The 26,211-nt window shown below is 35.5% G+C and overlaps 1 pseudogene; it reads left to right on the forward strand.

Moving 5' to 3' along the window:
• Positions 1-6,807: 6,807 nt before the first annotated feature.
• LOC131876668 (ubiquitin C-terminal hydrolase 13-like) overlaps positions 6,808-26,211 on the forward strand; it is a 33,487-nt pseudogene continuing 14,083 nt past the window's right edge.

Here is a 26,211-nt window from a genome sequence, read left to right on the forward strand (position 1 = left end):
AAAATATCAAGAAAAGCAATTAAAAAAATTAAATCTCAAAATTGAATGAAATAGAGATTAAATCATTTTTTCTGATTTTATCTTAATTTTAGTTCAATTTCCTTTAAAACTGAGAAAAGCAGCCAATCACATCAATTCTCCTGGATTGTGCTTCTTCTTGGAAAATCTTGACCGCTCATAATCATTGATCTCAGCTGTTGGTTTCTTTATAAATTGTCTATAAATTCAGGCTCTCATCTCCTAATAAAGGATCCTGGAGAATATATTGTTATTATGTTGTTTTTGCTCTAGGTTCATTAAGATTTCATATTGAGAATATTTGCATATTAGTTATTTCATATTTGTTAAATCATTTAGCTTAGATATTCATTCATATTCTAATCATGTTAGCCTAATAATCATTGATCTTGCATATCTTGCATCCATTTAGCTCAATTTCATACTCATATAGATTAAATCCTTTATTTAAGTTTTATCTAGTCACTGGTATTTCATATAAAAATCTGAGAGCAAGACTGAACTCGCATCTACTGGAAGGCAATAAGTCGCTTTGTGATGGTTTATTATTCATTGTTGATTGATTTACTAACCATGCATCTAATGACTTAATTGAAGTGTTGTGTCTTACAACTTGCAGATACGATCCACTTTTTACGTGCACACAATATGTACAATAAAGTACAAACGACGAGGTGCAATAATATATGTATCGTAAAGCTATCAAGGCCAAATGAAATGGCTGTCAAGGTGCCCTCCTAGATCTGTGTCAACTTCTCCTCTATCATTAACTGTTAAATAGATCATGTAAACAAACATTAGTATTTAATATTATCTATATTATAAATATTTATTTAAAATATAGAATGAACTATGAAAATACAAATCTTACCACTACATCATCATTGTATGATGAAGGTGCCTCCTCGCCTCTAGCATGTGAGGACTCTCTAGGGTATCCTCTAGTCCCTATCATAACATCTGATGCATCGTGCATCTCATGCACCTCATAATCTGCAGTGTGCACAGGAGGATCAACAGGTTGTCCAACTAGACCCAGGCATAGGTGCCCACACATGACACAACTATGGGGCACACAAATGTGTGGAGTTGAGGAGGACATGTCAGCACCACCGGATGCACCACTACCATCAAAAGAAGGTTGAGCTACTGCCCCACCCGAGAAACAAGAAGGCTACTCAAATAGTGAATAGTCGATATCGTATGTGACGCCGTCTCACAGATGGTATTTGGATGCTGCACTGGAGGTGGGGGGATCAAAAGGATGAGGGGGGACATATGGGCCCTAGACTACTATGACTGCCCCAGGTCTATTTTGGGGCATACCTAAACCCATACCCTAGAAAGGTTGGATGTCAAAGTAGTTCACATGTTTTCCTAAAACAAACTCAGCATACAATTTTTTGATGAAGTAGAAGGGGAAAATCAAGATTGTTGTTGGGTGGTTTATCAAAAACAATCCACCAATGATCCCAAAATGTTTTCACAATATCATCATTTGTGCACCATTTAATAGAAAGTTTTGTTTTGGGGGGGTCTATGGGTGGACCAGTGCAGGGATTCACAAACAATGCGGCGATATCGGCTTTGGATATCTCGAGATCCTTGATCTCCTTATAGGACAAGCCATCCACATGTTATTCCCTCATAGAATCTCACCACAAAAGAGCAGCATTGTGCTCCTTAGTGACAATTTCTATACTTTTTATGATGGACGTGAGGGGATCTAACATTGAGTTTAGGCGAGGGATCCTAAGATAGACATCTACAATCCCCCTCAATTGGTTCAAATTTTGTGCAATTAAATCCTGAATTGAGGGAGGGTTTGGCAAAGGAGGGTTTTGTGCAGGAGGGTTTGGTTGTTGCGGTTGTGGTTGATCAATGTTTTCACTATTATCCCCCATTTTTAACCTAATTGAATGTAAACAATTGAATTTAGTTAACAAATTTGAACAATTTTATATTTGATTTTAAAAAACCAAGTTTTCATGAAAAAAAACATATTTTGAATGAAAAAAAAAAAAAACATTAAAAAAAATGCAAAAATTTGAATGAAAATGATGAAAAACAAAAAAAATCTTACCTTTCATTGGATTTTTTTGTAAATTTGGGTCACAAAATCAGATATCGAGTCCAACCGAATATCGGATTTGCTTGAATTCGCGCAGCCCATGGGCAAAAAATAACCCATGGGCTGTCATAGTCCTCTTTTATTATCTCAAAGAAATCAAATATCCGATTTTTATAGTTAAATTATTTTAAAATAACAATATATTATTATATAATATAATATAATATTATGTAATATAATATAATATAATATTATATTATATAATAATATATTATATATAATACTATATTATATTATATATTATATAATATATAATATGATATAATAATATATTATATATTACATATTATATAATATATAATTTATTTTTTAATTTAAAATTACCTATAAATATTGGATATATTATTGGATATCTGATTTGCCTAGGTGTTTACCATGTCAAGGTGTACTGACACCTAGGCCAAGAAAAAAGTCAACACGGATTTTCGCATTTTTAGGTGAGTGGAAAAGGCTTTTTTTTTCACATCACCACTTTTTGCCCTCCCATGATCCTGCACTAACCCACCTAGATCCTAGATCTGAGCAATGTTCGCAAACTCGGATCTAATCCTCGAGAAAGAACCTAAAATGTTGAGATCGTGGTGCCCATCGTCATGGTCCTCCTAACTTTTCACATGCCAAAGAGGGTTGATTTGTCTTTGTAAATTATGCCTATTCTGAAAATCATAGCTCTATACCTATTTCTTGCACATAGAAAGAAGGGGAAATAAGTTGGGAATAGGGGTTTGCCTAAGTCAAACCCTAGTTGAGGAATTGACCTTGAATGAAAAATTGCAAATATTGAAATAAATAATGGAAATATATACCTCATATCTGCAATGACTGATAATGATGATTTGCTTCTTGAATGTAATCACATATGTTGTATAAAATGGCATGAACATGACAAAACTCTAATCACACACACATGCTTGCGTAGGAATAATGTAAAGTTGCTCCACAATAGATAGATGAAGAATATGCAGCCTTGAAGACCTCTAGGAATTCTTGAAGATGAATGCTTCAATACTTGATTGCTTGATTGGATGAATGTAAGTCTCCTTATTATCCACCTATATGCAAAATGAGAGGGGAAAGCCTCCTTATATACATGACCATCAGGAAATCATGTTAATTTTCTGACATAGGCCGACACAAAAAAAAGTTTCTCACTCAAATTTGAGATTGCGAAAAGGGTCTAATTTCGGTTCCAATTAGGGAGGACCATTCCATGGCACCATGGTCCCACTGAGGACCATGGCGCCATGCCCTAGTCCTACCCTGATATGGGGCTAGGCTAAAGGGGCAATGTAAGGTAAAATGTGATATTAAGGCCATATTTGCATGGTGCAAGCATAAATGGGTCCTAGTCAGGAATAGAGATGCGAACACTAAGGTGAAGGCCTCAAATATGGTCTAAATTGTAAGGGGGTACAATTTAGGACACTAAATGACTCCTTTAAGAGCTTGGAGAACTAAGAAGATTTAATTAGGGATTGTGCTTAACACCGATTTGATCATGAGAAGGCGACCCGCTAGAGATAAACATCAAGCTTTCTAGGAATAAATTTTATTGAGAACAGTTGATAGAAAATGATTCCAATAACCAGCATTATTTGTCCCATGAAAAAGGGAACTCGGGTAGATATTTGAATAGCAAAGAATCTTGTTTAAAGCCCATTAATTTCTGAAGAACTTTGCAAAATTGGGCAGATGTATTGAAAAAGAAAACCTTGGATTTACCAACATTAATTTTCTATCCTAATACTGAACAATACATCTTTGAGAATTCTTTAATAGTGGAGGCCTCTAACATAGATGCCTCACCAAATAACAAAGTGTCATCTGCAAAAAGAATAAGAGTTGTTATCAAATTTGTTTAAGGAATCAACACTCCTTTCCATCTGTTGATAATATGTTGACTATGGATCAACCTGCTTAAACCCTTTGCTAGGATAATAAATAAGAAAGGAGAAATAAGATGTTTTTGATGAACTCCCTGGGAGGAGGATAAAAAACCACAAGGGGAACCATTGATTAGAACCAAAAAAATTTCTCCTAAAAGATATGAGAGGATCCATTTACACCATTTATCTTTGAAACCCATTTTCAACAGAACTTGAACAAGGAAATCCCAGTTAACCTTGCCATATGCCTTCAACATGTCTAGGTTTATAATCATAGAGGATAATCTATGAGTGAAAATAGAATGAAGCATTTCATGGGCTATTAGAGCTCCTTCTACTATGTCCCCACATAGAACAAAACAACCCTGCTCTTGTGAAACAATCTTCGAGATATTAGTGGCCAATCTTAATGAGATGGCCTTTGTGAAAATTTTATACATCATATTACATAAAGATATCGGTCCGAAATTAGTAAAACTTTTAGGATTATTACCTTTTGGTATCAGTGCAATGAAATTTGTATTGAATTGTTTAAGCATGAAAACATTTATCCTAGATTACTCCAAGGCATTCAAAATATCTCCACCAATGAACTCCCAACACTTCTGAAAAAATAAAGGTGTAAAGCCATCTAGGCTAGGAGCATTATCCAAAAACATTGAGAAGACCATTTTCTTAACTTGTTGAAGAGAGAAGGGTTGGTAGAAAAAAAAAATCCTGATCTAAGAGTAGTCGTGTTATTCCATCAAGAATTGTAGATTGACTTTGGCAATCTAGCTAAGGCCTATCATTAGAAAGAAGATGACAGAAAAAAATAACAGCTTCTTTTGAATCAGACTCTCATCAAGAATAGTATTTACATTGTTGTCTTGAATCTAAAATATTGACTTGTTATGGTTTTTCACCTTTTCTAAAGAATGAAAAAATTGTGTTGCGATCACCCTCCTTACGCCTCATTTCTTTGGATCTTAGCCTCCAATAAATTTCTTCTCTTTTCAACACTTCATCCAAATTGTTTTGAATGGTCTTCTCAAGATCATATGTTTGAGCTGAGAGACCATGGTAGATGATTGTATCATTAATATCATTTAGTTGAACCTCCAACCTAGCCTTTTCTTGAAAGATGTTCTTGAAAGAGCAGTGATTCCACTCTTCTTCTTTTTTTTAATAAAAATTATAATTTTTGAGAAAGTTGATACATCCTAGATCCAAGAACAAAAGGAGATTGACTCTACCAAATTTTAAGGAGAGGAAGAAAGGAGGGATCTCTAAGCCACATTTGCTCAAATTTAAAGTGAGGCTTTGGTATTTTAAAATTACCTTGAGAAGGGATGGATAACTAGATTGAGAACAAATAGTATACATACCATCAGAAATATTCTTATTATGCTTTTGCATTTTGTGGGGTTTCAAATATGACAACTCACAATAAAGATTTTTTTTTTTTTTTCCTTAATTTCTATAATAAGTACTTAATTTTTATTGGCAAAACTTGGAAAAAGAGTTATTTCACAATTTTTTCTTGATTTAGCCTTGCCTAATAAAATAAAAATATAATATATAAATAATTTTTTTTTTATTATATTTACAAATAAATATATTTAAATATTAACCCTCCACTTGAAAGGAATAACAAACTCCTCTTCACTTTCCTTAACATTGTTGGAAAAACTAAATTTCATTTACCTAAATTAGAAAAAATGCCAATGAAAAGGGATTTATTTAAGTAACTAATTTTCAAATGTTCATATCCTTTCATTTTCCATTTATGTAGTTATTATAGTGCCAAATTAAAGTTCAGTAAAAAAAAATAGGTTCTTATTATAATTTTGTTGGTTTCTTGTATGTAATGGAATATTTTGTCCAATGATAATGGAAATAAAATGTCTAATTTTCTATTATGTGTAAAAAATGATTAGTTTGAATTTTTAATATATTAAAATCTTTAAAGTAGATTTTTTTGAAAAAAAATGATTTGGATTGGTATGAAAAAACAAATTTAATCACTAATTAAATAATTAAAAAAAAAGTAAAAAATGGAAAACCAAGGGAAAATTAGGGCAAAGATGAAGGATAAATGGAAAAAGAAAGTGCAAATGAGGTCTCATTTGCACATTGCCAAGTTAGAAAAAGGGGCTCTGAAGTTGGCACTCAGTGGAGAAATGGTTTGAATTCTTGAGGCATTTGGATGTGATGAATTTCCCTATAGATGTGATCTAGTCGAGTTGGTTTGGACACATACTCAACCTGAAGCCGATGGATCTTTGGTATGTAATGAAATCTCAATTTTGTCTGGTGAAGTTGAAATGTTCTTAATGAGTACATTAGGGATCTTGTTGAGTGCAAGGCTCCCACATCATAAGCATGAGACCAGAGATGAATTTGGTGGAATGAATACCCCTTAGTCCATGGTTTTTAGCCAAAAATATTGTGAATGAAAAAACCTCCATCAAATGATTTAATTTTGTATTACATTAAAAAAATTGTGAAAATGTATAGCTTGCTTTTTTTTTCCTTTTGGTTGGGACAAACCTAGCGAAAGTAGTAGGGTAAAATGGAGGAAAAATTAGGACAAACTGGTGCCATTTGTCATTGATCTAGCACTATTTATCATAGAAAACACATTTATATAGCAAATCCTAGAAGTTTGAACGCATTTTTGCCATTGGTGCCCTAGAATTGTATTGGCACATTTGCAATCTCATAGTGCCATTGATAGAAATGGGAAAATACTTAGTCTTGAAGAAAAAAATTTCATTGTAATTATACACAATGTCATTGTCTGGTGTTGAAAAGGTGGAGTTATCCAATGTTGATGCAGAGATTCGACTACTTGATGTTTTCTACTACAAAATCTGCAAGGTTAGTTCTTGGATGTTCATTTTAATATGGTGGTCTTTTTTGCAATATGCTTTGATTGTAGATTTCCTATAAATAATTTTGATCATGTAGGAAGGGCTTTCATTGTTGGAATTGGAGAGGGAGAGCAGAGAGAGAAAATAAATATACAAGTTTTATATTAATCAAAATAAAACATAACATCAGCTGAGTGAGCTTCTTCTATAACATTCAGACTTCATAACTTTCTTTTAAGACTCACAACTTCTTACATCTAACAGACTCTCTCAAAAGAGAGATGGACTCAGAAGAGAGTGAATACAAAACATAGAGCTATGTATTATATAGAAATTAGCACATACGGTAAACAAAGAGAGAAGCCAATAAGATAATACTTTCTAAATAACCCTATGTGAGTTTGCAGATGTGATAGGGTGGACAAACAAGAGTAATGAGATGATATATATCAATTTGAGTCCAAGAAAGATCTGCTCATATGTTTATCATTAATGCTGAGATTTGTTTGACATGACAAATTAGGTGGGGAGTTGGGTTATTTTCAAAACTCTTCCTTAATCACAATTACCAATTCCAATTTCTTTCTTGACTTCTTTCACTATGTTTTGGCATTTAAAATCTTTCAAATACTAAAGATCAAACTTAGGAAATCCCGTTGTTGAGATACTTTAACCATGAGGTATAGCCCTTTTGGTAATAAAGTCTAGTTCTTTTGGTAATCAGTCCATCGTAGGTTCAGATGTGAAATACTTTTCTTTTATCAACACCTCCCATACAATCACACTAATGGTGCTTGGGAGTCCTAATAGACTCTGCTGGCCTCAAACACAATTAAACAAATACCCAATGATGTTGCATTCAACCATATTACCTCTTTAATCCATTAACAACTTCATATCCTCCTCTCAGCTTTTGATCTACAGACTTGAACATACTATTTTACACAATCTCTCTTTCTTAACTTCTACACATACTCAATTAGCCTCCTCAAACTTTGCACATTCTACAAAACCAATCTTCAAAATGGACATAGGGGAAGAGCACCAATAGCCGTCATAGCTAACTTCACCCACCCATAGATCCTAAACGGTACATCGAATTTTGAATTGTTTTTTTTTTATTGTCTTCGTATGCGACTTAACTTCTTAAACCTATTGATCTAGCTTATGGGTAGTAACAATCCGATCTCTACAGGTCGTTATGTGTCAAAAGGTCAAAAAGTGGTCATTTCAAAGTGTTGCCCGATACTTGACCTCTTTTGCGCCAATACCCGCACACCAAAAGGCCAATATCCATTTATAAAAAACCTAAAAAAGTAATATGTTTTTCACCTTTTTATAAAAAATAATTAACCTAAAAAATTTATCACATGCATATAATTAAAAAATATGATGAATATAAAAATGCTTAAAATGGGTGGTCAAAAAACATGTTGACCACCCATAACCCCCTTCTCGTGTAGGTATGGTGGCCCCATGTAGCACAAACTCTCGCTATCTTTTTTGCCCTAAAAACTTAGGGAAATGAAGATTTTTTATCGCATTTTCTTCACTCGCTATCTTTTTTGCTTTGAAAACTTAGGGAAATGAAGTCATTTCTCCATTGGCGGGCTCCTCTACAACCTCCTCATCGACTTGCTCCTAGGTAATGATCGCACTCTTCCTCCTTGCATATTGGTTGTCCAATAATGGTTTTTCTCCTTCGCAGCTGCATTATGCTTTGTCTATTGATGATTTCTTCGTATGTGGTTTAGGGTTTCGTTTCAATGCTCTGTTACAGTTTAATAATGCCGAAATCCTGACACAAAATGGCCAAAAAATTGAATATTTCTTTGTTTACTTCAAAACCCCTTCATTATTTTTCGTTTTATTTTTTGGTTTCACTGTTAAATGGTGTTTCTTTGTTTATAATGCTGAAATTCTTACAGAGAATGGAAAAACAATTGATTATTGTTAATAATTGTTTGAGACCCCTTCATTATTTATCATTTCTTTCTATGGGTGTGCTATTAAATGGTGTCTCTTTGTTTATAATGCCAAAATCATTACAGTGAATGCGAAAAAATTGATTATTGTTCATAATTGTTCGATACCCCTTCATTATTTATCATTTCCTTTTATGGGTGCATTGTTAAATTGTGTCTCTCTATTTATAATGCCGAAATCATTACAGTGAATGCGAAAAAAATTGATTATTGTTCATAATTGTTCGAACCCCCTTCATTATTTATCATTTCCTTTTATGGGTGCATTGTTAAATGGTGTCTCTTTGTTTATAATGCCAAAATCATTACAGTGAATGCGAAAAAAATTGGTTATTGTTCATAATTGTTTGAAACCCCTTCATTATTTATCATTTCATTTTATGGGTGCGTTGTTAAATAGAGTCTCTCTATTTATAATGCCAAAATCATTACAATGAATGCGAAAATAATTGATTATTGTTCATAATTGTTCAAAACCCCTTCATTATTTATCATTTCTTTTTATGGGTGCGTTGTTAAATGGTGTATGTTTGTTTATAATGTTGAAATCATTACAGTGAATGCAAAAAAATTGATTATTGTTCATAATTGTTCGAAACCCCTTTATTATTTATCATTTCATTTTATGGGTGTGTTGTTAAATAGAGTCTCTCTATTTATAATGCCGAAATCATTATAGTGAATGCGAAAATAATTGATTATTGTTAATAATTGTTCAAAACCCCTTCATTATTTATCCATTCATTTTATGGGTGCGTTGTTAAATAGAGTCTCTCTGTTTATAATGCCGAAATCATTACAGTGGATGCGAAAATAATTGATTATTGTTCATAATTGTTTGAAACCCCTTCATTATTTATCATTTTTTTTTATGGGTGCACTATTAAATGGTGTCTCTCTGTTTATAATGTCGAAATCATTACAGTGAATGCGAAAAAAATTGATTATTGTTCATAATTGTTCGAAACCCTTTCATTATTTATCATTTAATTTTATGGGTGCGCTGTTAAATAGAGTCTCTCTATTTATAATGCTGAAATCATTATAGTGAATGCGAAAATAATTGATTATTGTTCATAATTGTTCAAAACCCCTTCATTATTTATCATTTTTTTTTATGGGTCTCTCTGTTTATAATACCGAAATCATTACAATGAATGCGAAAAAAATTGATTATTGTTCATAATTGTTCGAAACCCCTTCATTATTTATCATTACATATATACATATATACATTATGTGTGTGTGTGTGTTTGTGATTGTCGACATATAACAACATGCGGTTAATGGGTGTGTTGTTCAATGGTGTCTCTCTATTTATAATGCTGAAATCATTACAATGAATGGCAAAAAAATTGATTATTGTTCATAATTATTCGAAACCCCTTCATTATTTATCATTTCATTTTATGGGTGCATTGTTAAATGGTGTCTCTCTATTTATAATGCCAAAATCATTACAGAGAATGCAAAAAAGATTGATTATTGTTCATAATTATTCGAAACCCCTTCATTATTTATCATTTCACACACACACACACACACACACACACACACACACACACACACACACACACACACACACACACACGTGTGTGTGTTATTGTCGACATATAACAACCTTGTCACATACACGTGACATGAACTCTTGCTATCCTTTTTGCCCTAAAAACTCAGGGAAATGAAGATTTTTTGTGGTATTTTCATTGTTTGCTCTGCCTTCAATTTGTTAATATACTCACTTTAAATAATATTATCAGACATACACTATATTACTTCCAATAAATTTCATATGAGAAATACAACAACATCATTCAATCATTAGTCATTTGACAAATGAATTTACATCTTAATACCATTTTATTTTGTTCAAAGATGTTCAATGATGAGTTACAGAAATAGATTTGTTTTTCATCATTTATCTCAATGGCATTGAGGGTTTCATTTCAATGATTCGTCTCTGTATATATATTTATACAAGCACACACAGTAGAATTTTTATTTTGTTGAAAGATGTTCAATGATGGAATTATTCACTATCTAATAGAATATCAACAATAGCTAGTTTTCAATCACATCACAGTTACATATTTTACTCTTGCATCTCATGCTTTTAGTTTGTCTCCTTGTTATATACAGTTTCAAGTTTTGTGCCTATATGGTTATTGTCCATATATATGTATACAGACACACACACATATATATATATACACATATACATGTTTATGTTTTAATACATGTATATGTATACATGAAGAAACACACACAATAGCATAATATGTTCTATAACGATGGTTGTTTCGAGTTCTCTGGCTATATGGTTATTGTCTATATATATTTTTATATGTATATGGACAATAACCATATAGCCACATCTCGTGGTAACCTTGGGTTGGCTGGGGTAGGCATGGTAATTTATGATCACAATGCAAATTTTATTCGAGCTAAGTGTCATGCTATTGGTTTTAAAACTAACAATTACGCAGAATTTCATGCTTTGTCTTTTGGATTGGATATGGAAATCTCTTTGGGAATTAAGGTCTTAATAATTGAAGGTGATTCTATTGTGATTCTTCAATGTGTTATGAAAAACAAATCGAATTGTTGGAATTTGTAGTATATACTTGATCTCATTTTACAAAAATTAGAATTGTTTGAATCTTTCTTGTTATCCCATTTTTACAGATAAGTTAATAAGATTGCATATTATTTGGCAAATTTAGCCATTGATAGCAATTCTATTCAGCGAGAGGTGGGTTTTGAGGAAATTTCTTCTAGGGTATGGGAAGGTTTGCAGCAATAGTTATGTGATTTTCTTGAGTAATGTTGATGTAAAATTTTATGATGATAATTATTCCTACTTTCCCCTTTCATTTCAAGTATCCATGTTTGTTGTCTGGAGGAGAGTTTGAGCTCATGGTATTTGATACAATAGTGTTATTCCAAAGGTTTTTGATACTTTCTTTTTTGGGAGGAAGGTTTTTGGCTCATGGGATTTGGCATAGGGCTTTGGAAAATTCTATCTTCATCCATTGATAGCAGCTGTGGAGTCTACATTTGAAAATTATCCGATGGGTTTTACATATGGGCTCTATGTAAAACTGATAGTATATGTGTTGTGACCGTATTTTGTATGTGGTTTTGGGTGGGGTGTATAAACAGACCTGTTAGATACTATAGGTTTATTTTATGAGCTGTGACCGAAGGTTTTCTTCCCAGGGTTCTTTCCTCTGGTATGCTCTTTGAATCCTGCGTAAAAAATAAAAAATAAAAAATATTAAAAAAAAGTTTAATGGAATAATCCACTTTTATTGAAAAAAAAACCATATAGACACAAAACTTGTTTTAATCAAGAACAGTTTCCTTATTCAAGGGTGGCCATTCAGATTGGTACACACTGAATAACTAAATTCCTTCTATAGTCAATGTTAAATATTATAAATCTTTCAATTTAAATTATACTATTTTTAGTAAACCGGTATTTCTTTCAATATAGTCGCTGTAAATAATATTAACAGCCATATTGGATGTCCAATGATGGTTTATGCTCCTTCGTAGCTGCATTATGCTTTGTATATTGACGATTTCTGTGTATGTGGTTTACAGTTTCATTTCAATGCTCTCTTACAGTTTAATGTGCCTATATGTGTATTGTCCACACACATACATATATATTTATTGTCCATACACACATACACACTCAAACATATACATGTGTGTGTGTGTGTAGAAAAAAGTGAACAATTCGAAGCAATGGAGGACTGCATATTCAATATGACATGAACGACTGTTTCCCACAAAAATTCAAATTTAAAAATTGCTAGCTACCACAATTGAATGCATTGCACATTCGAATTATATTATAAGACAAAATTTTCCATGTCACTTTCATTACAATCCAATTCATTGCATATTTCTGAGTTCTACAAATTCTCTTTGCACATTCCTTAGGTAACTATTTGTTTGCAATATGTATGTATGTATATGTGCATATGTGCAATTCTATGTACATGTGCATATGTATGTAGGTGGATATGTATATGTATGTAATTATGAATTTGAATATGTATGTATGAATGTTTAAGGATTGTATGCATGTTGTCAAATGTTAAAGACAGTCAAAAAGTTGTTCTACATTGAATAATGTATGGATGATTTTTTGTTACAATGTTATGCTACCCTCGATTATTACTATTTTTTGTAGGCATGCTACAACATCGAAGGAAGAACCATACCTGTGGAAGATCATCATATCAATGTAAATGTGTTTATTAACACACTTCAATTCTTTGGAGATTATTCATTTAATGCTTGCATTTTATATTAATTTGTGTAGATATCTTAGGTAGTTATGCATTTCTTATTAAATGTGTTTCTTAACACACTTTAGTTTGTTTTGCATTTTGTTGTGATTGTTATGGCGGGCAATTATCTAGGAGTCACTATGTCAAAGACAAGAAGCATTTCTCTCAGGTAAAGTCGATATGACTTTACTTTGGCAATGATCTAGTAGACAATGCAATTTGTGAATTGTTTATGTTTCAATTTCTGAATTGTTTGTGTTTCAATTTGTTTAAATTCCTCACTTAGTTCATATGTTTCAATCTTCTCTTTGTTGGACTTGTACTTTCGCAATGATCTAGTAGACAATGCAATTTCTGATTTGTTTATGTTTCAATTTGTGAATTGTTTATGTTTCAATTTCTGAATTATTTGTGTTTCAATTTGTTTAAATTCCTCACTTAGTTCATATGTTTCAATCTTCTCTTTGTTGGACCTGTACTTTCGCAATGATCTAGTAGACAATGCAATTTATGATTTGTTTATGTTTAAATTTTTGAATTGTTTGTGTTTCAATTTGTTTAAATTCCTCACTTAGTTCATATTAATGCAAGAAACACACTTAGTTCATATTGATAAAAAGGAAGTTCCCTATTTGAGAAAAAAATCAGGCAAAGAATTGTTTTATAGTGCCTTAAAAGATATTTTGTTAGATACTGCCAATAAGGAAAACTTGGCAGCTAACAAGATATCTTGTAAGGCAATAGAAAATAGTTCTTTTTCTGCTGCCTTTTTACTAATAGGACACTTCCTTTTATCATTTTGATGCAATGACCTAGTAGACATATTATACATTGCAATTTATATATGATGACTACAATTTGAATACTTATAAGTGTTCAGATTTCTCACTGTCAAAAGAGGACATATCAGTGGCATCTGAATAATCAGATACCATTGGTATGGCCTTTTTGATAGTGAGCAATTTGAACACTTATGTGGTCTTTTTTGATAGTGAGAAATATATGAGATCAGTTCAACTGATATATGAGAAATATCACATCACAAAAAACAAACATATGAGATTTACAACAACACCATCAATTCATTGGAATATCCATTTGAGATATCTGAAAACAACAGAGTTCTGATCACATTACAAAATATGGTAGTGTGTCATTCTATAATCACATCACAGTTATATCAAAACTCAAAATCTACTCTTCGGAGGGCTCAAAAAATATAATTCATCAGACTCGATCAATTCTCCATATGGGTATTAAATGGAGGAGGTGTCATAAATCCAACCTAATGGACTATGGCCTACTAGGGTCTGGCCCAACAACATTGTTTTCTTCGTTGGGAGGGGTTTGTAAGAAGCTTTCTATTTGAGCAAGGAATATCTAGCTTACACCTGAAGTAAGTTGCATGGTGTCTGAGGATCTAGATGCAGTCCCAATTTGCATAGTATTAATAGCTACAAAGGTTGGGGACAAGAGGTTCATCATTTTCATGAGAATTAGGTGCCAGATGGGTAGAGGTTTTGTGACTGTGGCCACATCTTCCGTCCTCTTTTCACGCTTGGCTACCTTTTCAGCTTTCATCCTCTCCTTCTCAAGCTTTGCTTCTGCATCTTTCTTTGCCTTGTCTTGTCTTTGAATGAACTCATCTTGGGAACCCTAAAAATTTTTGGCCTGTTTTTTCACCCTCATAGCCTCCTTTTCTATCGCTTATGTGTCACATTGTGCCTTCCTCTGTCTCATTTGTTCTTTCTTTCATTCTGCCAATTCCTCATCTCTTTTCCTTTCAACCTCTTTATCTGTTTTCCTTTGAATGTACTCATCAGATGACAAGATCTGTGACTGGCTACTAAGACATAGAACCCCTTTCCTACCTCCACATGAAGATTGATTCATTCTCTGCACTGGAAGTCTTAAGAATTTGTTGATTTGCCTTGGCACTTTCTGCCCATCCTCTTGTGTACATGGCACAAACTCAGGTTTGTCTTCACTTATGTGAACTTTGTCTTCACAATCAACACCATCTTGTTGCTCCCAGTTGACTGCATTGGTCAAGTAATGTATCACATCTGCTGGATCAATTTTTGGTAGACTTGGCATGGAAAGGGTTACATCATCACAGTTGATTGCTTCTTGGGTCCACTCTGGTATGTCATCTTGTGTTCGCAAAGACATGTATGCTGATGTACTTTTGAAACTCTAATTTGGCAGGCTAGTTTGTGGGGGTAGACCTACTTTGGTAGTTTGTGGTGTCAAACTTGTACCCTCAACCATTGCTTATGTTCCTCTATGGCGCTCCACAAAATCTTGAATGTCTTCCTCATTAAAACCAGCCAATCGCAAGCAAGCTTTTGCTACCATATACTCTAGCTCTTCATCCCTTGAAGTGGCATCATGTTCTATTCCAACAGCTAGTTGTATATCAACTTTAACCTCAAATGCCTCACTTGGTATCATATCATTCTATAATGCATTTTGGTTAAGTGGCCAAATCCCTGTCCTGCAAAAGCCATTGATTATATTAGCCAGTGTCAATGCTTGGGCAAAGGCCTTGCTCGCAATAGTTGCCAACTCTTCCCTTTCAATTTCAATTTGTGGGAACTTTGACATCCATATACTCCTCTATTGTTTGAAATAATTCTTGAAAGGTGAGAATATAGAGACATCAAGTGGCTACAGTTTGTGGCTTGTATGAGCTAGAAGGGTTACCAAATCTATACCTATCCGCCTTGCTTCTTCAATTGTCTTGAAGGCTACATGGCTGCCATGACTGTCGAAGATCAGTAGTTCCCTACATGAGGGTGAAACTCCACCAGGGACTGAACGTGCAAAATGTTCCAACCAATTTAAGAACAACTCCTTTGTCATCCATGCATGCTTCTGGCTCGCAGTTTGCAATGTAGTTTCAGATATGCCTCTTAGATTTGAACAAATAAAATCCAGGAATGTTGAAACCACATGCACTAACACATGCCAAAATAGTGATCCCCTCTCTACTCTTTGAAATTAGGTGCAGTACACACCTCTAGCCCAATTTGGCTATCACTCTCATTCCACAATTCCTACCAACTTGCACACCAGTCTCATCACAATTCCAAATCTGACTACTACCATAGTGATTGAGGTTGTACATTACCTCCAAGTTATCATAGAAAGAGGCAACAATACAAGGTCGAAGCATAATAGCCCTATCGGAGTCCACTCCTTTTTCTATTCTCATCATCAGATCAGGGTGCCTTCGTCTAAAACCTTCCCACCATGACATCCTTAGCATCCCATTTTTGAATGGATAGGCCTATTCTCGGTAATTTGGGCAACATTTGATTGAAGTTGAGTAATTTGGAGACCATGACCAATTTCAGCCATGTCTTTGCACCATTGGACAACTTCATCCTCCTCCGCTGCTGATAAAATGGTGTGTGGACCCCTCACAGTCGTGGTTGTGGTTCCCATCAGCCATGACCTCAAAGAGGCAATGGGGACACCATACTTGATTGATGTGCCTCTAAGAGACATGTGCTTGTCTTCTATGCATGATATTGCTTCTTTCATGTAAGATATGATCCATTTTGGTTAGGGAGCCTTTGAGGCCACCTGTACTTGTGGTGTTTCTATAATAGGATTACAATCTGTAGTAGGATGGTTATGTACAATAGCAATTTCCACATCAGTTGCATTATTAGGTGAATGGTCATCTATAGTATGAGTCATTGCGCCTTCATTTTGGACAAAACTATCTTCACCACAGAAGTGCACCTCATGAGTGACTCTAACTGTTCGACATCTAACAGACCTGTTTCCCTTTCTACCTCGTGCCATTATGTTCAGTGAACCTACAACGATAAGGTACCCATGATAAAATGCAACTATGTGTGCCTATATAAATATACATACAGAGACAGATCATTGAAATGAAACCCTCAATGCCATTAAGATCAATGATGAAAAACAAATCTATTTCTGTAACTCATCATTGAACATCTTTGAACAAAATAAAATGGTGTCGTGTCTCTATTTCTGTATCCATGATAATATAGACAATAACCATATAGCCAGATAACTCAAAAAATCTATGCAAGAGTTTAGTATGTGTAGATCAGGAATTTGGAATTCATCAAAGCAAATAGAAATTTGACTAGCTCGATCACAAAAACTAGATTGCAATGATAAGAAATCCTAAAAACATTTAATAGAGATATTGAAAATAAGACATTCAAACCAAATGCAAACCATTACAAACGCAAATGTCTCCTCCAGAATTCTCCATTGTCCTTCTTTCTCCTTCAAATTAGTGTGTTTGTGGATCTCACCTACAAGTGCACAAGCATAGTATGAAAGAAAGATTGACAAGATGAGATGACAGCATAAGGATACTAGAAGCGTGATTGATTCTCTGAAAATGTGATTAGATCGATTCGAAAATGTAATTAATTGGGCCCGGGATTCTTGATTGAAGAAATTCATCCAATTTATAGATAAATTGGAGAAAAGACAAGATTAGCATGAAATTGATTCGAATGGAAAATCAAATCAAGAATAGCAAAATTATGATAAGTGTATGACAAATTGCTATGCAAGATGTTATGACAATTTATGACAATTTATGACAAATTGCTATGCAAGAAGTTCTGACAAGAATTTGGAAATAGAAATAGAAATTAGAAGAAATTAGAAAATTAGGTGAGAAATGATGAATTGGAAATTAGAAATTGATGAAAATTAGGTTAATTAATTAATAATTTTTTCATTCATTAATTAATTCACAAAAAGAGGGAATTAATTAGCCAATTAAATAAATATTTAATTGTGACAAGAAGACCTAGGATAAATAAATAAATTATTTAACCTAGAGGGAAAATGACAATCAAGATTAAATGAATAAATCATAAAACCTTAGAAGATGAATTAGAAATGCAAGGACGACAATTAAGTCTTGACAAAAGATAATTGATGTCGAGTCGATTTGATTTTGATTGACAAAGGACCAATGCTGATAAATGATTGAGATTGGTTGACAAATGGACCAAGATTGATAAAGAGACCAAATTGATAGACACCAATTGACGAGGAACAATGACTAATTGATCCAAATTGACACGATTGAAAAGGACAATGATTGATGACAAATCGATCGCCAAAATTGATGAGATTGACAAGAGGTCAAGGATCGATGACGAATCGATCACAAAATGACAAGATTGAAAAGGACAACGATCGATGATGAATCGATTGCAAAATTGATGAGATTGACAAGAGGATAAGACCCTAATTCCATCATCGATTAGGATTGATGATGTCCAAAATGAAATCAAATTGACGATGTCAAAATATGCCAAATGAGCACACACATTGATGCGACAGGATAAGATTGACCAAAATCATGACTGAAGATTGCTATCGACAAGACCAAATTCGAAAGAAAGAAAAATAAAGGAGGACTCGATGCTTGCAAATGATAAAGACCAAGTGCGCAACATAGAAGAAATGTTAATGTGATGCAAGAACCCTAAAATAAGGCAATGCGCAAATGCTAAAGTATGACTCCGCAAGCGTTGACCATTTTTAGACGTCTACATTTTGCCCCTCTTTGAGACAATGCGATTCTAAGCATTGTTTCAAAGAACAATAATGAAAATGCCCTAGACAATAACAATGACATATGCATGCCCCCTCGAGGAATTGGCCAGAAACATCCAAAAAAGAGGCCAATTGATCGATAAGAATGATAGAAAATGATAGGAGCAAACGGATGAAAGATCGGAGGTCGGATACACAAATGACAAGCAGTGGAAGGCACAAAAGACCATGACCAACATAAGATGGAGAGGGTGCATGTCCATGTAGGCACTGACAAAGATCTATAAATGAGACAAGGAGAAGGAAAAGAGCTCATTTGCACTAGCCAAAGTGGAGGAATTGTTGCTCTGGAAAAGGACCCTTGCATAGAGATGGTGAACATTCCAATGGTAGATCACCTCGGGGAATGTGTACACACCTACAGATGATCAGACGATGTGGGAGCAGCGATATGTATCTCAAAAACCCATATTGTCAATTTCATGAATTTTACTTGCTTGCGGGACATTGTGGGGCCCACAAGGAATGAAAAAAAGGACTTTTGCGCCCGTGTGGGCACATTTTGCACTTGTGTAGGATGTTTTGTGCCTGTGTAGGGTACACAAGTGTAGCTTGATGCTGCACAGGTGCAGGACAGGGTACACAAGCACAGTTGTGCACTTGGGACCCTAATTTGACCAAAAATAGCACGCGGACGATCCCGAAAAGAGGGATAAGGGTAGGATAGGTCAAAATAGATAAGAAACACCCTGATTTGTGCATGAAACAAGGAAAGGCAGCCCTTAGGAGAAAACTCTAAAACTGACAAATTTTGCCCCAATTGTGATGCAGAGTCGACAGTATCCACTGATTACGCGGGAGAACAGACCCGACTGCTTCATGTTGCGATATAGACTCAGGAGCATGGACAGAGATACATTAGCAAGACTTGGATTATACTATATCACATTCATGCCCAAGATTAGGGCAAATGCAGGATTGCTTACCGCATTGGCAGAGCGATGGCATTCAGAGACCTCCTCATTCCATCTACCGATAGAAGAGGCGATGGTGACCCTAGAGGATGTATGGCGTATCCTCCGCATTCCGATTCAGGGGGAGATGATAGAATATGACCCAGTGATAGGGAGAGACATGTTGTGTAGATTATTCAAGTGCGACGCAGATGATCTAGATATCGTAGAGAGGGAGATTGGCTGGGAGACCATGGTAGCAAAGTACGATTGGCGATATGTAGTGATAGCAGTGGTTATAGCATGCCTATTTGTAGGGGACAGACGAGGACATGGATTCCCTATTGAATGGGGAAGAGTGCTAGAGTGGATGGCAATGGAGGGGACTGTATACGCATGGGGACCATGTGTGTTTGCTATGCTATATTTTCAGCTGCATCAGATAGCATATCAGGGAGTGCAAAATTTGAGCTGTGGGGTCACACTATTACAGGTATGGGAATTTGAGCACATAGCCATATGTCGATCGATTGCAGAGAGATAGGTAGTACCACACCGACCATATGTGTACTGCTATGGGGGTACATTTAGACAAGGTCGATTTGGATACATACTGTATTGGCGACATGAGCTAGACAGATTAAGAGAGTTCACATGGAGGCCATATCTTGATTGCCCTGGATGGTCAGATGATAGTGATGAGCTACCATATTGTAGACAGGAGAGATACCTGATTGGGTGACCAGTGAGTCACTAGAGAGTGATTGAGATGTATCTACCAAAGAGAGTCAAATGACAGTTTGGAGAGAGACAGGATGTACCGAGAGGAACTGCACACTTTGCCCGATCTCACAGAGAAACGAGTCAGTGGGGGAGGATGATTCAGCCACACATAGCATATGTCAACTTCACACAGCTATAGCAGAGACAATGGGATTGGAGATTAGATGTGGTGGACGCCAAGACAACAGAGGAGTATGAGCGATGGTTTGCACGATGACGGCCTGTGCCATTGACAGATCCTGATATTCTGGTACCTAGGAGATAGGAGGACTTCCCACTCTCTGGAGAGGAGGATGACGAGGACGGAGGTGAGGATAGGGATGATGAGGATGAAGAGTATGAGCCAGATTTAGCTGATCTGGAGTCATTGTAGGATATACCTATAGAGCCAGAGACAGCTTGCATAGAGGAGATGGAGATATGTAGGGCCACCATAGCGAGTCAGCATGATCACATTGCGACATTAGAGAGACAAAATTCCATCTTGAGGACAGAGCAAGATCAGTTCAGAGCAGAGATAGCCAAACTGACAGCAGCTCAAGATACAACAATAGCCCAGGCACAGCAAACAGGGCAGAGAGTGACCGAGTTCATTGGGTCGATTAGGGATGCCAGTGCATGTGAGATGGCACAGATGTTGGTAGAGATTGGAGAGGAGATATGCCATTGGAGGACACTATATGAGAGTGCAGTTCCACTAGAGTAGAGTGCATCATCATATCGGGCACGATCGAGGACAGAGAGCAGGCCATGTTCATGGAGGTCAGTGAGCAGCATGGGGGTGAGTGGACCTATGAGACCACCATAGCCAAGACCAGGGACAGGAGGGACATCATCGTTGAGACATGGTAGGGATGAGAAGGACAAAGGAAGCACCCAATGACAGAGGCACGTGCTCCTTATGACATAGACATATGTAGTTTGACATTATGTATTCAGCCTGTGGACCATACTTAGGACAGACAGTCCAATTTTGTACTCTGATATTGTTTTGATATATGATATGATATGCAGCTATATGATGGGATGCAATGTGTTATGGCATATGTTTACATTTCATGTATGGATGTCTTATGCACTGTTTATGTACCATTGTGGAACATGTATGAATATATTTTTATGTGTTTTTGATGCATTTATAAAATGAAATGGATAAAATGTTGTGTATAATGCAAATGTACTAATCAATTAATGCAGGATGCAACGTATGTTTTTGGAGATCGAAGAACTAGACCAAACTGACTACCCAAACTGACGGAAGAAATGTTAGTAAGAAGAAATTAGATAGAGGACAATTAGAGATGAAGAAAAACTTGCTTTCACCAATGCACAGAAGTAAGTGAGAACCTTTATTTAATGTGGCAAAGCGGATGCAGCGCAACATGGAAATGAAGGCCAGAGCGATAATGCAATCCCTTTGCGTAAGACAGACACATCGCACACAAGGAATGAGTGAATCATCCTAGGGTGCATACATCAAGGGTCGAGGTATGTGCGGCATTCACAGAGCGAACGTACTTATCACAGACACCCAATGATATAGTTGCCCCAATTTGTGACAAACATTCCACAAACAGCAAACACAACAAAAAACAAAAGGGACCATGAACCATCCCGGTCACTCTAAATCACTCAGTGACATCCTCAAGCAACATAGGAACATGATCGAAGCCAAAGATAAATCAATAAAAAGATAAGACTCACAAATTCGACCAAGTCAAACAAACAATCTGATTGTCATTGTCAAAAGTGAATAACAAGAATGATCATGTTGTCTGGTTCCAGGGAATGCGGTACCCCGTCTAAGATAGGACACAGTCTGGTTTCAAGTATACCACACCCTATATAAGACCCATGATAATATTGACAAGGACCAATGGTAATGATGTTGATTGATTGATATGACAATTTTGATCAGTTTGAATGCCTGGTTTGATTGAAAAGTTCATCTGTTAACGCATGATTTCAGTAAAGCGTAGTGTTGTAACATGTTATCTGTTTGTTGTTTACACAAATGTTTGATTGATTGTCATTGGATGTATGCTCAGTGATCTGTCTATGCACAGAGGGTACCATTTATTGACAAAATGAAAAATGCCAAAGGAATTGTTTTTAGATTTTGATTTTTTTGAAATTTTTTTGTTCGTTTTTCAAGACTTTATTTGACTTTTTAGGGATTTTTTCAGAACATTATTCAATTTTTTTGGATTTTTTTCAGGACATTATTTGATTTTTAGGGATTTTTTCAAGACACTTTTTTTATTTTTAGAGATTTTTTCCGGACATTATTTGATTTTTATGATTTTGCCCCCAGTGTCTAGCAAGGCAAGGAATATGACAGGTGAATAAGTAGGCTTTTTGAAATATTGGTGGATAGAGGGAAGACAAAGGCCTTTTATCATGGAGATAATACGGATGCAATTTTCAAGGGCTATTGCGTGATAGGACAAGAGACTGGATATGACAATGTAAAGCAGTGACATGGCATGAGGGACATGTCAAGAGGTGTTTGAAACCATGTTTAAATTTTGCATCCGTATGTGAGATCGAGATCAAGGAATTAAAAAGAGTGTATGGATAGTGATAAGATATGGATAGGATAAGCAAGACCAAGAATGGATAAGGGACATGGATTGAAGGTCAGGATAGGATACGTGCTAGTGGTAGAAAGTTGCAATAAGCTAGGGAATATGGATGAAAGGTTATAATAAGAAAATGGATAAAGACCAAAAGCTATGATGGACTAAAAGCTACAAACAAGATGCATGATGCTCATGACGATCCTCAGCCTTGTCAAGATCAAAGGTGGAAAGAGGAAATGGACATGAGGGACAATAGGATAATGGAGGAGTATGACATGGTATGATAGGATAATGAATGGCAATAGGATATGAAGGAGGAAACCTACCCCCAAGTGTGGTATGCAAGAAGTTCATGGATTACGCATGACGCCTGTTTGCTAGGTTTTCATCATGGTACTTGCCCAAAGCGCCTGTTTGCTAGGTTTTCACCAGTGGACGAATTATTTTTTGCTTTACTTTTTTTTTCTTCTTTTTCTTTTTTTTTTTTGTATTTTGACTTTTTCAATAGAAGATGGAGACATGATAGGGGATGGAAGAAGGACTCAAGCATCTTTTTGTTTGGATAGTAACCATGAAAAAAAATGGACCATGACCTTTAAAAGTATGCTCAAAGATGTTGGTAGGATAAGGACATGGAAAATAAGATGAAACTAAGGCAAGGATTTATGCAAAGGATTGGATCAAAGGGATTGAAGGATGGAAAATATGCATTGGATAATAGATAGGGTATTGGAAGAATTGGGCTTCACTGGATGGAAATGAAGGCAAGATCAACATTGGAACACACCTTGACGGGTGGTCGATTGATGGAGGAAAAATGGATTTTGGATATTGAGATTTTGACGAAGGAAAGGCTATGGATTTTGGGACATAAGGGCCCAAAACGGATGAAGAAGGTGATGGAGGAATAAATTTGAGAGGTTTGGATGGAGGAATAGCAATTTTAGGTGCCAATTTTGATGTTTCTTTAGGCTTTTGTGCTTCAAGGAGCCACTTAGGGATCCACATGGTTTTTGATTTTTCATGCTTTTGTGGTTCCTTGGAGTGCATTGCCAACACAAGGGATTTAGGAACCCATATAGATTTTGAATTTTGTTTTTGAGCAATGGGCCTTTGTGACCTTTTGGATATTTCTTTTTCTTTATAGATCATATTGTTTTTTGTTTTGACATGTCGATTATATTGGACATGTTGATCCTTGAATACATGTGGATTGCTAGACTTATGACATTTATACTTGGCAACCAAATTTCTTGGAGGGGGAAAGGAATGCATGGATGGATATGAATGAAATGGACTTCTTTTGGATTGATGAAATTTACTCAAGGATGTGTGCCTTTGCTGACCTTGCATAGAGAACGAAGGAATATAAGGACCTAAGATGGATGGAAAGTATGATGGGGAAGGTGTATGTTTTGATTTTGAAGGGATGTTGGGTTTAGTAGGGGTACCCACGTCTTGAGGAATTTCACTGAGGCCATGACCCTTAATATTTTATTTAACATGAAGGGATTCTTTCTTATGGAGATATACTCCTTTGCCTTTATGAATATCTTGACTTGTAGGATACTCTTTTCTTTGGGAAGAAGACGTGAGTTCATTATGAGGTGGATATGATATGAGAGAAATAATGAGATCTTGAAGTGGATCGGATTGCACCAAAGTGGAAGAACCCATTATGCATGTCGAGGGTTCATGAACATCTTGCACTGACACGTTAGAATCATGGGGGGAATTAGGATCATGAGAGGGACTAGGATTGTGTAGTGGACATGGTTCAATGACACGCTCTTCAAGAGATGGAATGGGAGAAATAATGGGATCATCAAAAGAAATGTGATCTTGGAGTGTATATGGAGCATTAAGACAAGGAGATGGAGGAACAAAAGGATCTTGTGGAGGATTTAAAGGAATAATTTGATCTTGACAAGGAGGAAGATCATTGGAATCCTCTTTAAAGGTGCTTTGCTCTTGACTTTTAATGGGATCATCGGAAAGGATGGAAGCGGTATCTTGATCTTTCTTAAGAAGTGGAATGCCAATGGGATTTGAAAGGATATTGTGTTCTTGGATAGAATGGACAGGAATAATGGAATCATTGCGAGTGTCTGGGGAAATGGGATCCTGGTCAACAATTGGATGGGATGATAAGGTTTCAGGATCTTGATCTTGATTTGTTTCAAGACACGTTTCTTCGTGCTCTAAATTATCCTCTTGACATGGGGTTGGACTTTGGATATGCATGGAGGATTTTGACAAGGAATCAATGATTTGGCACAAAGGGGATGGAATTTGAATGGGACTCTCTAAAAGAGAAGCATTTGATGGCATTAAATCTTGCATTTCCAAATAGTACAAGGGATTTGTATAAATGAATTGATTAGCATATATTTCTGTGGCAAACAATCCTTGGGAGGATGCATTATTTGATGCATCATTTGGAGGCGATGTTGTAAATTGCTCTTATGAAAATTCAAAATATGATGGAATGGGAGGGGAAGTGGAGGCAAATTGAGGGTCAAATTCTTGATGGATGGATGAGCCATTGCTAGACATTGGTGTACGATTTCGATCATCCTCAGGAAAATCACTTAGGACTCTCTTTAAGATTTGTCTAATAAGGCCACCTTTCTTTGGAGATGCATTTGAATCCTTGCGAGGTTTTGACATGATTGGATTTATATTTTTAACTTTCTTGGCAAGAATTTGGTCTTGGTTTGATGTCATGTTTTGATATTGGACTTGGTTCAATTGTTCTAACATGTTTGAAACTTGGGTTGGTGTGTGCTGCAAGTTTTGTTTTTGAATGTTCAGTTGTGATTGTTGACATTGATATGTTGATTGAACTTGTTGATATTCCACCATTGGCTGAACTATTTGTGGACATTGTATAGTTGGTTGGACATATTGTTGAAATTGGACCATTGGTTGTATTGGTTGTATATGTTGGACCATTGGTTGTGTCTGTTGGAAATGTTGAACAATTGGTTGAACCATTGGTTGTGATGGTTGAAAATGTGATTGATAGTAAACACCTTCTTGTTCTTGTTGTGGAGGCACATAATGTTGTTGTCTCTTTTCTTGAAATTGTTTCATCATCTCTATTTGTGAGAGAAGAGCTGGTATGTCTGATCGTTCAA

This window comes from Cryptomeria japonica, chromosome 6, assembly GCF_030272615.1.
Source record: "Cryptomeria japonica chromosome 6, Sugi_1.0, whole genome shotgun sequence".
Classification (NCBI taxonomy): domain Eukaryota; kingdom Viridiplantae; phylum Streptophyta; class Pinopsida; order Cupressales; family Cupressaceae; genus Cryptomeria; species Cryptomeria japonica.